Here is a 14389-nt window from a genome sequence, read left to right as displayed (position 1 = left end):
GCATAAACAGTGAGTCTTGGAACACTGAAAAATTTAAAAATAAATAAAAAAAAGAATGCAGAGCAATGGTGAGCCTCCTTTGTTGCTGGTAAGAATACAAAATGGTACAGTCACTTTGGAAGAGAGTTTGTCAATTTTTTACAAAGCTAAACATACTCTTACCATACACTATGGCAATCTTGCTTCTTCGGTATTTACCAAATGAATTAAAAATTCATATCATGAAACAAACTGAGGGTTGCTGGTGGGTAGAGGAGGAGGGATAGGGTGGCTGGGTTATGGACATTGGGGAGGGTATGTGCTATGGTGAGCGTTGTGAATTGTGTAAGCCTGATGATTCACCGACCTGTACCCCTGAAACAAATAATACATTATATGTTAATTTAAAAATAAAATAAATGATTAATTAAAAATAAAAATTTATGTCCACACAAAAACCTGTACATGGATGTTTATAGCAGCTTAATTCATAGTTGCCAAAACTTGGAAGCAACCAAAATGTCCTGTGGTCGGTGAATAGACAAATAAACTGTGATACATCCAGACCATGAAATATCATTCAGCACTAAAAAGAAATGAGCTATCAGGTAATGAGAAGACATGGAGGAAACTTCAGTGCATATCATTAAGTGAAAGAAGTCAATCTGAAAAGGCTACACACTGTATGATTCCAGCTATATGACATTCTGGAAAAGGTAAAACCATAAAGATGGTTAGCAGACCTGTAGCTGTCCTCCCCACTCTGAGACAGAGGGTGTGCTTGTCACTATTTTCCTCGCTGTTGCCCTGTTTTTCTTATAGTAGAGATAATGATCTGTAGACAAATCTAGAAAAGATAAGAAAACAAAGTCTGGATAATTAAACCTGGCTGGTTTAATTTATCTCTTTTTTATAACTTAATTTTCCAATATAATCTATAGTAGCATACATGTTGTTTAATGTTTACAGTATTTTAATTCAGTAAAACTTTAAAAACTTTTATTTAGGGGCGCCTGGGTGGCTCAGTGGATTAAGCCGCTGCCTTCGGCTCAGGTCATGATCTCAGGGTCCTGGGATTGAGCCCCGCATCGGGCTCTTTGCTCAGCAGGGAGCCTGCTTCCTTCTCTCTCTCTGAGGGCCTCTCTGCCTGCTTGTGATCTCTCTCTGTCAAATAAATAAATAAAATCGTAAAAACTTTTATTTAGCTTTCTGGAAGTTTTTCCTTTTTCTTTTCTTTCTTTTTTTTTTTTTTAAGGAAAAACTATACCTGGTTTACTTCGCTCATTTGTAGGAAGATGAGTTTTCAATGTCAAATGAAAAATGGAGGAAAAGTATGAATGAGTTTCAAATCACTCTGGCATCTGGGTGGTGAATGCATGAGTAGAACAAAAGTAGCAGCAGGAGAGCAGGTAGGAGACTAGACTGGAGATGACTGGGCTAGAAAGAAGTGGATAGATTAGAGACATTTTCATTATACAATTTTGTGATGTATTTGTCCATGGAATAAGATTTGAGGAATAAAGACTGGGGAAATAACAGTTTTGGGGTTAGGAGTCGGAATTCCATGTTGGACATACTTAATACTGAGAAACCTTACACACATCCAAGTGGAGATATTGAGCACCCCACTGTGTATATATATATATATATATATATATATATATATATAGTAGTCACTAGATTTGATGACAAGAATATCAATGTCACACTGGTGTCATGAATGTTGGCTTTGACAGGAGTATAGCTGACCCTTGAACAATGTAGGGGTAGCGGTGAGGGGCACCGAGCCCAGTGAAGTCAAAAAGCCACATATAAACTTTGACTTCCCAAAGACCTAACTGCTAATAGCCTACTGTCGACCAGAAATCTTACTGACAACATAAACAATCAATTAACATATATTTTGTGTGTTATATGTATTATATGTTATATGGTTACAATACAGTAAGCTAGAGAAAAATGTCACTAAGAAAATCATAAGGAAAATACATTTACAGTACCATACTGTGAAAAAACACATCCATATATGTAGACATGGCACAGTTCAAACATGTGTTGTTCAAGGGTACGATGTACATGTTTTCACAAAAGTCAGATCATGGTGACTTGAGGAGTGAATGAGGGATGAGGAAGTGGTATCCCAGAAATCACCCTACTCTTTCAAGATGTTTTCATGTGAAGTACAACCTAGAAATGGGGTAGTAGCTGGAAGGGGAAATGTGATCAAAACAGGTTTTTGTTGTTTCTTCGCTTTTTTTTTTAACCTATAGTAGGTTTTACTTTTTTTAATTTTTTGTTTAAATTCAATTAGCCAACACGTAGTACATCATTAGTTTCAGATGTAGTGTTCAATAATTTATCAGTTGCATGTAACACTCTGGGCTCATCACATCACATGCATTGAGTAGGGCACGTGACGCTTCTTTGTTTTAAAACCAAAAATAATAAATTGTGTTTGTATGCTGATAAGATGATGCAACAGAGAGAAACTGATGACACAGGAGAGACAGGGAACAACTGATGGAGTTATGTCCTTAGTAGGCAAAAGAGAAAGTGTCCACCTTTGATATGCACAAGGACACTCCTTTCATCATAATGGATGCAATGGCAGAGTTACAGGACTAAGGAGATGCAGGAAGATTTTGAAACAAAGTAGTGGGAAGATGAGGGGGTTCTTATTTTATGAACTCTCTTTTTTAATGAAGTATAGTCATCAGCTGAAGAATTAGTGAAAGGGCAAGTCTGAAGATTAAAACAAAGAAGGTGAAGAAAAGAGAGTGATGATACAGAGAAAGTGGTGAGTTTAATTTACTGGAGGTAACAATTTTAGAAAAGAATGTTTGAAATTGAAATTTCAGAAGTGGTACAAGAGAATTATGAACATTTATATGGAAGTGATTATAGTTTAACTAAGATATAAGTCTTATGAGGGCAAGAGCTTTATTTTTCTCCCCACAGTATCTCACATAAGCATGTAGTAGCTATTCCATTAATATTTGAATAACTGAATGAATATATAGATGGATCAAAAAATATAATGAGAAAGAGATACTTGACGTCAGAACAGGGAAGATAAAGAGAAAAGGTGAATCAAATTGTGTTGGTACAAGTATTACAGCAAGTAAGCAAAATAGATAAAAGGAAATGATTAGAGAATAGTATGCCTGAAATTAGGAACTATGGGCTGATGTGGCTTGAGGAAACGATCAGTGATAAAAAGAAGGTCACAACAGGAAGACCAGAGTGTTAGATGGGTAATGCCAGCAAAGATGATGATAAGAATAGAGAGGAGCACAGTGAACCAGGATGCAGACCGTTAACATCAACAAGGAGATGTACGGGTAGTGTGGTCTTACGATATATGTTTCAAAGTAGAGAAGGTTGAAGGGAAAGTAAAAGAGAAAATATTTGGAAGAGTCACTGTCCACGATTTTGATTCAAGGGGTTAATGGGTGAAGAAGGATCAACATAGCATCAAGTTCTTTTCTGTTGTTGCTATTCTCATTTCCTCTCCCTGTGATAGGCAGAATGTCCATGCTATAATCCCTGGAAACTGGATGTCACCTTCCAGGGCAAAGGGACTCTGCAGATAAGATTAAGTTAAGGACCTTGAGAGGAAGTGATTATTCTGAATTTTCCATGTGGGTCTGGTGTAATCACAAGGGTCCTCACAGGAGGGAAACAGGAAGGTCAGAGTATTCAGATTTGAGGTGAAGGAAGCAGGAGGTTGACCAGAAGCCCTGGAACACAGGTGGCATCCAGAAGCCGAAAAAGGCCACAGGAGGAACTCTCCTCTGGAGCGTCTGGAGAAAAGGCAGCCATACTGACACCTATTTTAGATTTTCAACTTCCGAAAGGGAAAGAGTATGAATTTGTGTTGTTGAAAGCCACTAACTCTGTGGCAATTGGTTACAGAGGCGACGGGAGACTCATGCAATCCGTAAACACCATTGTGAACTCTAGGAGAAAGCTGTCACCCCAAGGAGACAAGGCAGGCTGCAGGCGGCCCCTCTCCCTTGCATTTCAAGATGACATGGCACCCTGCCTTGCACTCATAACTGTCACAGTCCTTCACAGCACGGGCTCATGTTGTAGTGTGAAGTCCCTTAGGGAAATGATCCCCTCCTAGAGCTGCCTTTCCCGTAAATCTCGCATGCACAGTGCATTGTTGCACCACTCACAATAGTCTGTGGTCATTATTTAAGTGTCTATTCAGCTCTCCTCTTTAGAACTGTAACTTCCCTGTCATTTTCCTATATATCATCAATCTCCTTGATCTCAGTGCTTAGCAAAGACCTATCATTATGCTCAACACATGTGAATTAAACAGAACTGAATTTAAAGAATACACCAATGAGATCTGTCTATAAGGGGTGAAACATACACCATGATTTGCCCACCCACAGATGCCAGGAAGACACTCATCAGTAAGACATAGGTTCTAAAGAAGATAGAACCAGACATCTGGGCCACAGGTCAGGGATGGAGGCCAGAAGACAAGCCTTACTGGTGAAATCCTGTTTGCTCATTAGAGGCCACAGGCCTGATGGTAGGTGTGGTCCTCGAGCCTGACATGCCTTTTGTGAAAAAATGCAACCCAAGCATGAGATACTTGAGCAATATGTATAATATTCAGTAGATGCTTGGCTTATTCACAAAGTCAGCCAAAATCTGGCTTGTACGGTGACTTTGAAAATGAGTAAAATAGAATCTCCATGCTTCCCATTAGGGATGTAACTTTTTGAATTGCTATCTGAGTCAGTTTATGAATCACACAAGAAAACTGGCCCTATTGTTTACTAGTCACACCTTGTTTTTCAGGGAAAAAATGAAATATTTTAAACAAATCAATGAACGAATTTAGTGTGTCTAAAAAACTTTTAACAATTTCCAAAATAAAAAAATCCTCACTTGAGAACAAGAAATATGCCACACAACCTAAAGGCCTCTTCTCAAAGAGATTTGGAGGACACAGCAGACTTTTTATGTGTACATTTGATCTACATGTTAAAAATCAGCCATTTGGGGGTGCCTGGGTGGCTCAGTGGGTTAAAGCCTCTGCCTTCGGCTCAGGTCATGCTCCCAGGGTACTGGGATCGAGCCCCACATCAGGCTCTCTGCTCAGCAGGGAGCCTGCTTCCCTTCCTCTCTCTCTGCCTGCCTTTCTGCCTACTTGTGATCTCTGTCTGTCAAATAAATAAATAAATAAAATCTTAAAAAATATCAGCCATTTGTAATGACATGGATGGAACGAGAGGGTATTATGCTAGCGAAGTAAGTCATCGGAGAAAGACAACTATCATATGATCTCCCTGATATGAGGAAGCGGACATGTAACGTGGGGGGCTTGGGGGGTAGGAAAAGAATAAATGAAACAAGACGGGATAGGGAGGGAGACAACCAAAGAGACTCTTAATGTCACAAAACAAACTGAGGGGAGCTGGGGGGAGGGGGGAAGGGAGAGGGTGGTGGGGTTATAGACATTGGGGGGTTATGTGCTATGGTGAGTGCTGTAGAGTGTGTAAACCTGGTAATTCACAGACCTGTACCCCTGAGGCTGGTAATACACTATATGTTTACAAAAAAATTTTAAATTTTAAAAAAATCAGCTGCATTCCTTATCCTAGCTCATCAGGAATAATTCAGCAGCACATTTAAAAATGGACTCTTACCAGTTCCAGAGGTGCCTTATCTTAAAGCAGACTTCTTTGATTTTCTACCACCAAAGCTGCCCCTAATTTATTCATTAATTCAACAAACATTTAAGTGCCCACTCTGAGCTAGGTCATGGAAACACCACGGTAAACAAGGCAGATTCCTGACATCATTGAATGTACAGTCTAGCTGAAGAGTTAAACATTGAATAAGCCATCTCAATGAGCACGAGTTTTATGTCATGGGCAATACAAGGATTCTTATCTAATCTTGGCATTTTGGGAAAGCTTCTCTAATGAAATGATCTTGAACTGAGATCTGAACAATAAATAGGAATTAGCTGGGTGAAAACGGCAACAGGGTACAATAAAGAGGGTGGGCTTTCAGGCAACAGGTCAGCATGTGTAAAGGTCCCCAAGCAAGAAAGAACAGTTAGGAATTTTACAACTTGTGGTGTGGTTAGAGCACATAAAGTAAGAGGGAAAAGTCAGGTGGGTCACAGGGTAGATGATCAGGTCCAGCGGCCCCTGTAGCTCATGCTAGCAGTTTTTCTCAAGACCAGTCAAGTCGATAAGAAGTAAATAGGAAGGAAAAATGCCATACAGATCTATGATTCTATGACAGATTTAATTTAGGTTGCATTTCTTTGTAATTCTCATTTCCCCTGAAAAAAATATGTATGTACATATACATACATATATTTATATTTTTTATGGGTGTGTTTCAGAATAGGCAAGTGGAACCCTGCCAATGAAGGCCAAGTCCTAGGTCTATCACAGCAGAAAGAGCACCTAAACTGGCTCTGAACCTAAGCACCACCTGGTGGCAGCTACATCAAATTGCATGAAGTGCCTTTTGGAGGCATTTCATGGGAGTGATTACTCCCCAGAAGCCATGTCCAAACAGTACAATGTCTACGGGGAGCAAAAGATAGTCCTTTCCTAGATACTGGATTCAGAACCTGCTAAACCAGAGATGGAGTGATTGACCTACGAGCATATTTTGCCACAGACTTACTGTTCTATTTTCTGGTGCATATTTGCTTTAGAATGTGGAACATGGCATCTCTGTGCATAAACAGATGTGGCTGGCCCATAGCTAATCACTTTTCATGTGTTGCATAGGCATCTATGCTGACATTACATGCAAATGGTTTCCTCCCTGTTGAGAGTGGCTAACAGGTGAGGGACACAGTAAGAGAATTAAAAACAAACACCAAGACCTCAAAACTCCATTTCTCTTCATCATGAACACCTTAATTATTGGTAGAGTCATGTGCTGCATTCATTCTATATATGGACCACCTTGACATTTAAAGTCTCATGTTGCTTTAAGATTAAATAGCTTCAGAGGGAGAAATTATTGCTATAGTAACAGATTATCCACAGTTCTTTTAAAAATAAACTTCCATGTCAAAGCAAGAAACCATTCAAACTGTATTAATAATAAGCAAGCAAAATGAGAAAGAGAAAGGTGGTATTTAAAAGCACTGAATGTTTTCCATTTTTATTTCTTTATAAAAAAAACCACGTAACCATACCTAGAATAGAAAATCTGGGATCCAATCAAAGGATTCCCATTTGCTCAACCCAAAGGGGACCTTTGTTTTTTTAAGCATAAACATTTCTTTTTATATTGATTGTATTACCTGAACTCAAAGGAAATAACATTTAGAAATGCATTTGGTTCTTTTGAAAAGAACAAAGATTCCTTTTTTTTTTTTAAGGGATTGGCTCATAATCAAACAAAAGGTTTTATTGTAAGCATGGACTAAAGTTGGATTGACTTCATTCTTTCTTCAATTTTCTGTTTATGTGATTCTTTATGTGACCTTAGGTGACTAGCTTTCCCCTTTACTTTGGTTTACATCAAATGCTTCCAAAAAATGGGCAAATGTTTCGAAACCCGTTACCCTGTTAACTCTAATAGCCAGCATTAGTCACGTGGGTCCCCAATGGTAGAGGACTCACAAAGACATGGGCTCACATGCCTACCCCACCACCCATAACTTGTGACCTTGACCTGGTCCCTTCACTTTTCTAAGTCTCACATACTTTGTAAAATAAGACTTGGAATGGCTGTATGCCTTTTCCATACTGGATTTGGTGGAGGATTAAATGAGGTAGAAGATGTGAATATGCTTTGGAAACTCTCCAAAAGTGAGAGATCATAATTGCATTGCTCTCCCCTCTTGCAAAGAAAGTTGTTTTATATATATATATATATATATGAATTTCTACACTCTAAATGTGTGGTTATAGAGGTTGGTTTTTGTCAGAACAGATATTACGTTTCTTCTCCACAGAAGATGAAATTCTTCTGAAGTCACTTCTAGTTTATAGTCAGGCCTAAAAGGAAAAAAAAAAAAAAAACCCACTCTCATCAGATAGGCAAGAGCAGAGTGCAGCAATCAGAAATTTTTAACTGTTCTCCTATTTTACAGATGAGGAAAGTGAAGCTAAGATAAATGTTGTTTCAAGTCCGAGGATGCACAATTGTAAGGGGCAAGATCCAGCCTAAATCCAGGTCTTAAGATTTTTAGTTTGGTCTTCTTTCCACTAAAAGAACTCCAGAGGAAATCTGGAGGAGCTCTGAGTGCTAGAAAGATGAGGAAGGCTTCCAGACCAAGTATAAAATCTTTTGGTCAGTTTAGCTTTGAAAGATAAACTGTAAAAAGGAAATGCATTCCTATCTCAAGGACCAGTTAAAGTCATATATGTCAACTAGGAAGAGATAATAAAGTTAGAACTAAGCACAAGGGAGAGGGGATGCCAGAAGCCTGTATTTATTTTTGTTTGTTTAAGAAATGACCATCCCTCAAAAACAAAAAGATGAATGTTAGCTTGGAAGCGAGGGAATTGTCTTTCAGTTTTCTGGCTTTAAGATACATTTCATCAAAGAGATTTTTAACAATATGATAACAGGCAACTAACCTAAGATCACATAGCTGACCTAAGGCAGGAAAAGACTACCTCCTGCTGCAGATTAGACATGGATCTCCAATCTCAATGGCAAAGGGTGGACTGGGGATGGGGGCTCCTCCTCAAGTTGGTAAAATAAACCCGAGCTCAGCTTGGACCTAAGTTGAATTCTGAATTTGACTCAGAATCACTGCATTGGGCGTGTATAATTCAACACTGCACAGAAAAGTAGTCATAATATAATTGGATGTATTACCTGAACTGAGTACTGACGAATTTCTTAAGACTCTGTGCGCTAGCGGTAAGTAGGTTTCTGTGTCAACACGCACTGGGAGCGAGCCAACCTCAGGGGGAAATGGCCAGAGCGCCATCTAGTGTAAATGCTGTCGGAGCAAATGCTCTCAAAAGGACAAGTACTCACCAGTGCCATCTAGTGACAAAGGGAAAAAGTACTCTCAGGATCAGGGAATTCAACTCAAATCCTTTGTGAACTCCAGCTAATCTGGCAAGGACAGCATAAATTTAATTGCATTCTCCCAAAGATGGGAATCAAGTCGCAATTCCAATGTTGAATGCATAATAATGTATGCCCTTTGGATTTAGCTATGAGAAAACTTGGCCTTGTCTGACCCTCCGTTCACCCCTCATCCTCTAAGGTATGACCTTCTCCACTGAGCTCCCTGGCACTTCGTCCACATCTTCCACACTCTACTCTCAACGCAGACAGCGACAAGAAGAGATTTTTACTATATGTTGGCTAATTGAGTTTAAATTTAAAAAAAGAAAAAAAGTAATGGAGGGGGTGGGCAAAATAGATAAAAGTGATGAAAAGCTACAAACTTTTGGTTATAAAATAAATAAGTCACAGAGATGAAAAGTACAGCAAATTATGCTGTAATAACACCGTGTGGTGAGTATACTTATTGTGGTAAGCACTGAGTGATGCATAGACTTGTTCAATCAATATGTCGCACACCTAAAACGAATGTAACACTGTACATCAATTAGACTTCGATAAAAAATAAAATAAGAGTCAGGTCATGCCATTCCTTTGCTCAAAACCCTCCCATAGTACCTCATGTCACTCAAAGTACAAGTTAAAACTTTATAAGTCCCCTATAATATGGGCCCCAGTTACCGCTCTGAAATATCTCCCACCCACCCACCCCTGTTCCAGCCACATCTTATATGTAACAGAAATATGGACTTGGGAAGACTGGATTTTCAGAAGCTGAAGATGATATAGTAGATTGCTTAGGCACCAGGGTATCGGTGTCAAACACACATTGGCTAAGAGTTGGATCCCCCCCCCCCACTAGCTGTGTGGCCTTGAGTAAGTACTCAATCTCCCTGAATCTTGTGTCCTCATCTAAAAAAAAAAAAAGGAAATGGTGTTAAAGGGCACATACAAGTTCCATGAAGATCCGACACCCTGCACATTTACAAAATGAAGACCTAAGTGGCCTGCACATCGAAATCAGAGATGGCACAAAGGAATAACAGCAGATGGTAGAACGAGGGTACCCAAGATCTCCCCAAGCAGGAATTCTAGGCCCAAATTCCCATTATGGAGAATAAACACCATGTTTCAGTCCAAAATCTCAAAGTACATATGCACGGAGGAAGGAGATGTGGCTTAGAAACAGTATGTGCAAAGACAACAGAGATTTTGGTCATCTGCAAGTTCAGTAGAAATGAGGAATGCTGGGTGACTGTCAGAGGGCTAATTTGACCTTGGACCGCAGGAATAAAAGCATGGTGTTCAGAATAAGAGGTGGGCCAGCTCACCCTCCTCTGTACAGCTGAAGCAGTGGGCAATACCCTTTAAGGGGACATGTCTGGATAGCAGTCACTCAGATGTTGAAGGGATGGCAGACACAGAGAAGCAGTTAAAGGCCTCAGGATGTTTAACTTGAAAGGGTGCACAAAGACAAGACACCATCTTCAAATCCCTGCAGGGCGGTCACCTGAGAGAAGAAACAGACTTCTTCTGTTCCTTTTTCTGAAAGGCTTCATTTAAAAAATACTGAGAACTTAGAACAGTCCCAAGGAGACAGATTTGGCCTTGAACAAGGACATCTCCCATATAAAATCGTTCCCTTATGATAGGAACTGCTTTGTGGTGCCGATGCCTTGTCAGCAGAGACTTCACAGTAGGGATAGGTATGGGGCTCACTGTTCCATTCCAGTTTTCTGGAGAAGCTGAGTTAATCCCAAAACTTCCCATGGACCCTGAGAATCTATGTGGCAGCTGACAAGGCCCCCAACAATCTTGAACAAGAGGTGCCCAAGTTGGATATGGCTAGAAGGTGGGAGAAACAGGGAAGTGAAGGGAAGACTGAAAGATGTAACAAAAAAATGAGAGAAGTTTGGGGTGCAAGGAGTGTGTTCCAAATCCAAGCAGGAGACAAGACCCCGATGTCAGCCCTGAGTCTCAGGTATCCTTCTTACCAGTAAGGCTCAGGACCCAAAGTCTCTCTAAGGGTGAAACTCTGGACTCCCAATGAAACACCCTAAGTCAGAGTTTTCTCTGTTCCACACCCACTCTATTCTCAAGTTGCCACATTTATAAGTTACACTTGTGTTTTGGTCTCTACTCTTTCTACACTTGTGTTTTGGTCTCTACTCTTTAGTCCTAGTTCATTGTTCAGCCTGGAACCCTAGCCCATTGACAATGCCATAGTTCATTCCCAGGCCTGGGGCCTTGACCCTGATTTTCAATGGCCAATGGATGCAAACTTGCCATACAGAAGATGAAGTTTGGTGAAGGTAGGGTGGAGTCAAACCCGGGTTTCCTTGCAAATATGTGTTTAGACATGGCTTGTCTTCAAAATGCAGTGAAGTAGATAGTTCCCAGTCAAAATAGAGATGTATCCTCTTGGGATGAGTCAATGTATTCATTTGTAAATGTGACTTTTTTTTCATTTTCATGAAATCATGTGAAATGGAATTTATCAGAATCGATGTATAACTGGACCATAAGCTGCCATGCCTGAACTTTCATGTGGTATATACCCAGTTAGCAGTAGTAAAATCAAATTTTGATGACCTATGTTAGCTGAGACCTTGAACTACCTTATTTTTAATTAGTAGATTATTTTTAGAGCAGTTTCAGGTTTGAACAAAAATTGAGCAGTTTCCTCTATTAGTAAGGCCTTGCATTTGTGTGGTACATTCATTATCATTGATGAACCAATATTGATACATCATTATTAACTAAAATCCATAATTTACATTAGGGTTCATTCTTTGTGATGCATGACTATGAACTTTGCCAGCTGCATAATTTCACGTGTCCACCATTATAGTGCCATAGAGAATAGTTTCATTGCCCTAAAAGTCTTCTGTTTTCCACCTCTTCATCCCTCTTTCCTCCTCTGAACCCCTGGAAACCACTGATCTTTTTGCTGTCTCCATAGTTTCACCTTTTCGAGAACATCAGCTAGTTGGACTCACACAGTATGTAGCCCAAGACTGGCTTCTTTCACTTCGCCATATGCATCGAGGTTTCCTGTGCATGTGTTCAGCTTGACAGCTCCTTTCTTTTTAGTCCATTGTCTAGGGGGACCACAGTGTATTTATCCAGTCACCTACTGAGGGACATCTTGGTTGCTTCCAGGTTTGGGCATTATGAGGAAAGTTGCTATAAACATTTGAGTGCAGGTTTCTATCTGAACATAGGTTTCTAACACATTTGGGTAAACACCAAGGAACACAACTGCTGGATCATATGGTAAGAGTATGTTTAGTTTTGGAAGAACCCACCAAACTGTCTTCCACAGCCTCCATATCTGTTGCTTCCTGTGCTTTAGAATATTCTCCACCCCAGCCTGCTAAACTAACTCCCACTCAACCTTTGAGAGTAAACACAGATGTCATATCCTCCAGAAAACCTGTCTAGATGCACTACAATGGGCTTAGGCGCCTCCTTCTGTGATGCCCCCCAGCACCCGACTGACCCCTATTGTAACATGTAACGTGGTATGCTGTAATTACCAAGTTTTAAAATTATATATATATTTTTTACTTTATTGGGTTTTTAATTACAAAAGATAATTTCTCTTTATAATAAGTCAGACGGTATAGAAATGTATAAGGAAAAAATCAATAAGCTTCCCCTAGTCTCCCTGGCTCTATACAGACTGAACTCATTGCTCTATTATACCAAAGATCTATTATAATTTATGCAACCATTTCTATATGGATCGACATTCAGGATGCTTATGGGAATTTCCTCCTTGCTACTATAAACATCCTTGCACATGCTAGGGTTTTTGTTTTTGTAAATTATATTCCCAGAAAACTAAAGGATAGGCATATCCTAAGTTTGTCAATTTTGAATATTGCCAGATTACTTTCCCATAATAGGTAAGCAATTCACCCTTCCACCAGCAATGTTATGACAGTGCCCATGCCCCACCCACTTTTCAGGATTGACGTCCTTATTTTGTATCTGATGAAAATGGCATTTCATTGTTTTACTAATATGCGTTTCCCTGATTATTAGAGTGTTTTTATACGTTTATTGGCAACATATATTCTCACCTGTGAATTGACGGTTCATACCCTGGACCTATTTTTTCTACTGGATTCTTTATCTCTTTCTTAGTAATTTGTAGAAACTCTTTGCCCATTGAAGCTATTAGCCTTTTTATCATACGTCACAAATATTTTCTCTCAGCCTATAAGGGTTTACTTTTTTACTTTATTTATGGTGTATTTTGCCATGTAAATAGTTTCAAATACATATGTGGCCAAATTTGTTAATGTTTTTTCTTTGTGATTTCTGGATTTTCAGTTTTGCTTAAGAACATTTCTTGCACCCCTAGGTTTACAAATATTCTCCAATTATTATAAATTTTTACTCCACTACTATTTTATATCTTTGACATATTGTGACCTTAAACTATCAAGAATTTACTTGCATCTAAGTTCCTTGAGGCCAGGGACTGTGCCTGACATCCATTTATCTGTGGAGCTTAGCCTAAGGTCTGGAATAGAAGAGATTCTCAGAAACATTTGTTGCACTAATGAGTAAGTGAACGAACAAAGTCATATGTGATCTCTTGCAATGCACCAATGTATTCCTATCCCATATACCTAATATATTGGGGCCAACACTATGTTTGGGGCTAGTGAGATAGTCCTTCCCTTTAAGCAAGTCACAGATTAGTGAGTGAGGCAAATATGTGATGTGATCACCTGTTGAGATATTAACAGTTGCTTTTGTATTCCTTCCCACTCCATTACCAAAAATATTGGGGCCATTAGACTTGCAGTACTCATTGTCTCAGGAAAGAGATCACAAGGAAGATAAACAAAAGCATCATGTTTTGACCCTTAAGTTTCAATAGTCAAGGTCCAATAATAAGTGAAAACATCTGGAGGAAAAACTATGGAAAAAGCCAGCCCCAACCCCTACCACCTCCAGAGTCTACATAAAATCTTATTAATGCTTGGGGAGGAAAGAGAGAGAGAAAATAATAGTTCAAGGAGAACCTAGTGTGCTTTTAAGAACAGAGAGAATCTTTGTCCTTTTCTGGGGAAAGAGTTGGGAAAACAGCAAGACTCCCTAGTTTCTCTCTGCCCAGCCTGGTGTGAAGGCAGGAAAATGATTTCCTAAATGATGAAGAACTTGAACATCAAGAACTCCAAGAACTGGATAAGGGGTTTATGCATCTGAAATAATTAAAACTTTTTCAGTCACCCAGGGGGGAGGGAGGCTAAAGAGAGAAATATAACTCAGGGAATAAAACTGCGATGTGTACCACTACATATATAAACTGGGAATTATAATGTAATGTGGTGAGTAGACTGAGACAGAAGTACAGGAC

This window comes from Lutra lutra, chromosome X (assembly GCF_902655055.1).
Source record: "Lutra lutra chromosome X, mLutLut1.2, whole genome shotgun sequence".
NCBI lineage: Eukaryota > Metazoa > Chordata > Mammalia > Carnivora > Mustelidae > Lutra > Lutra lutra.
Note: the sequence above shows the minus strand (reverse complement) of the source record.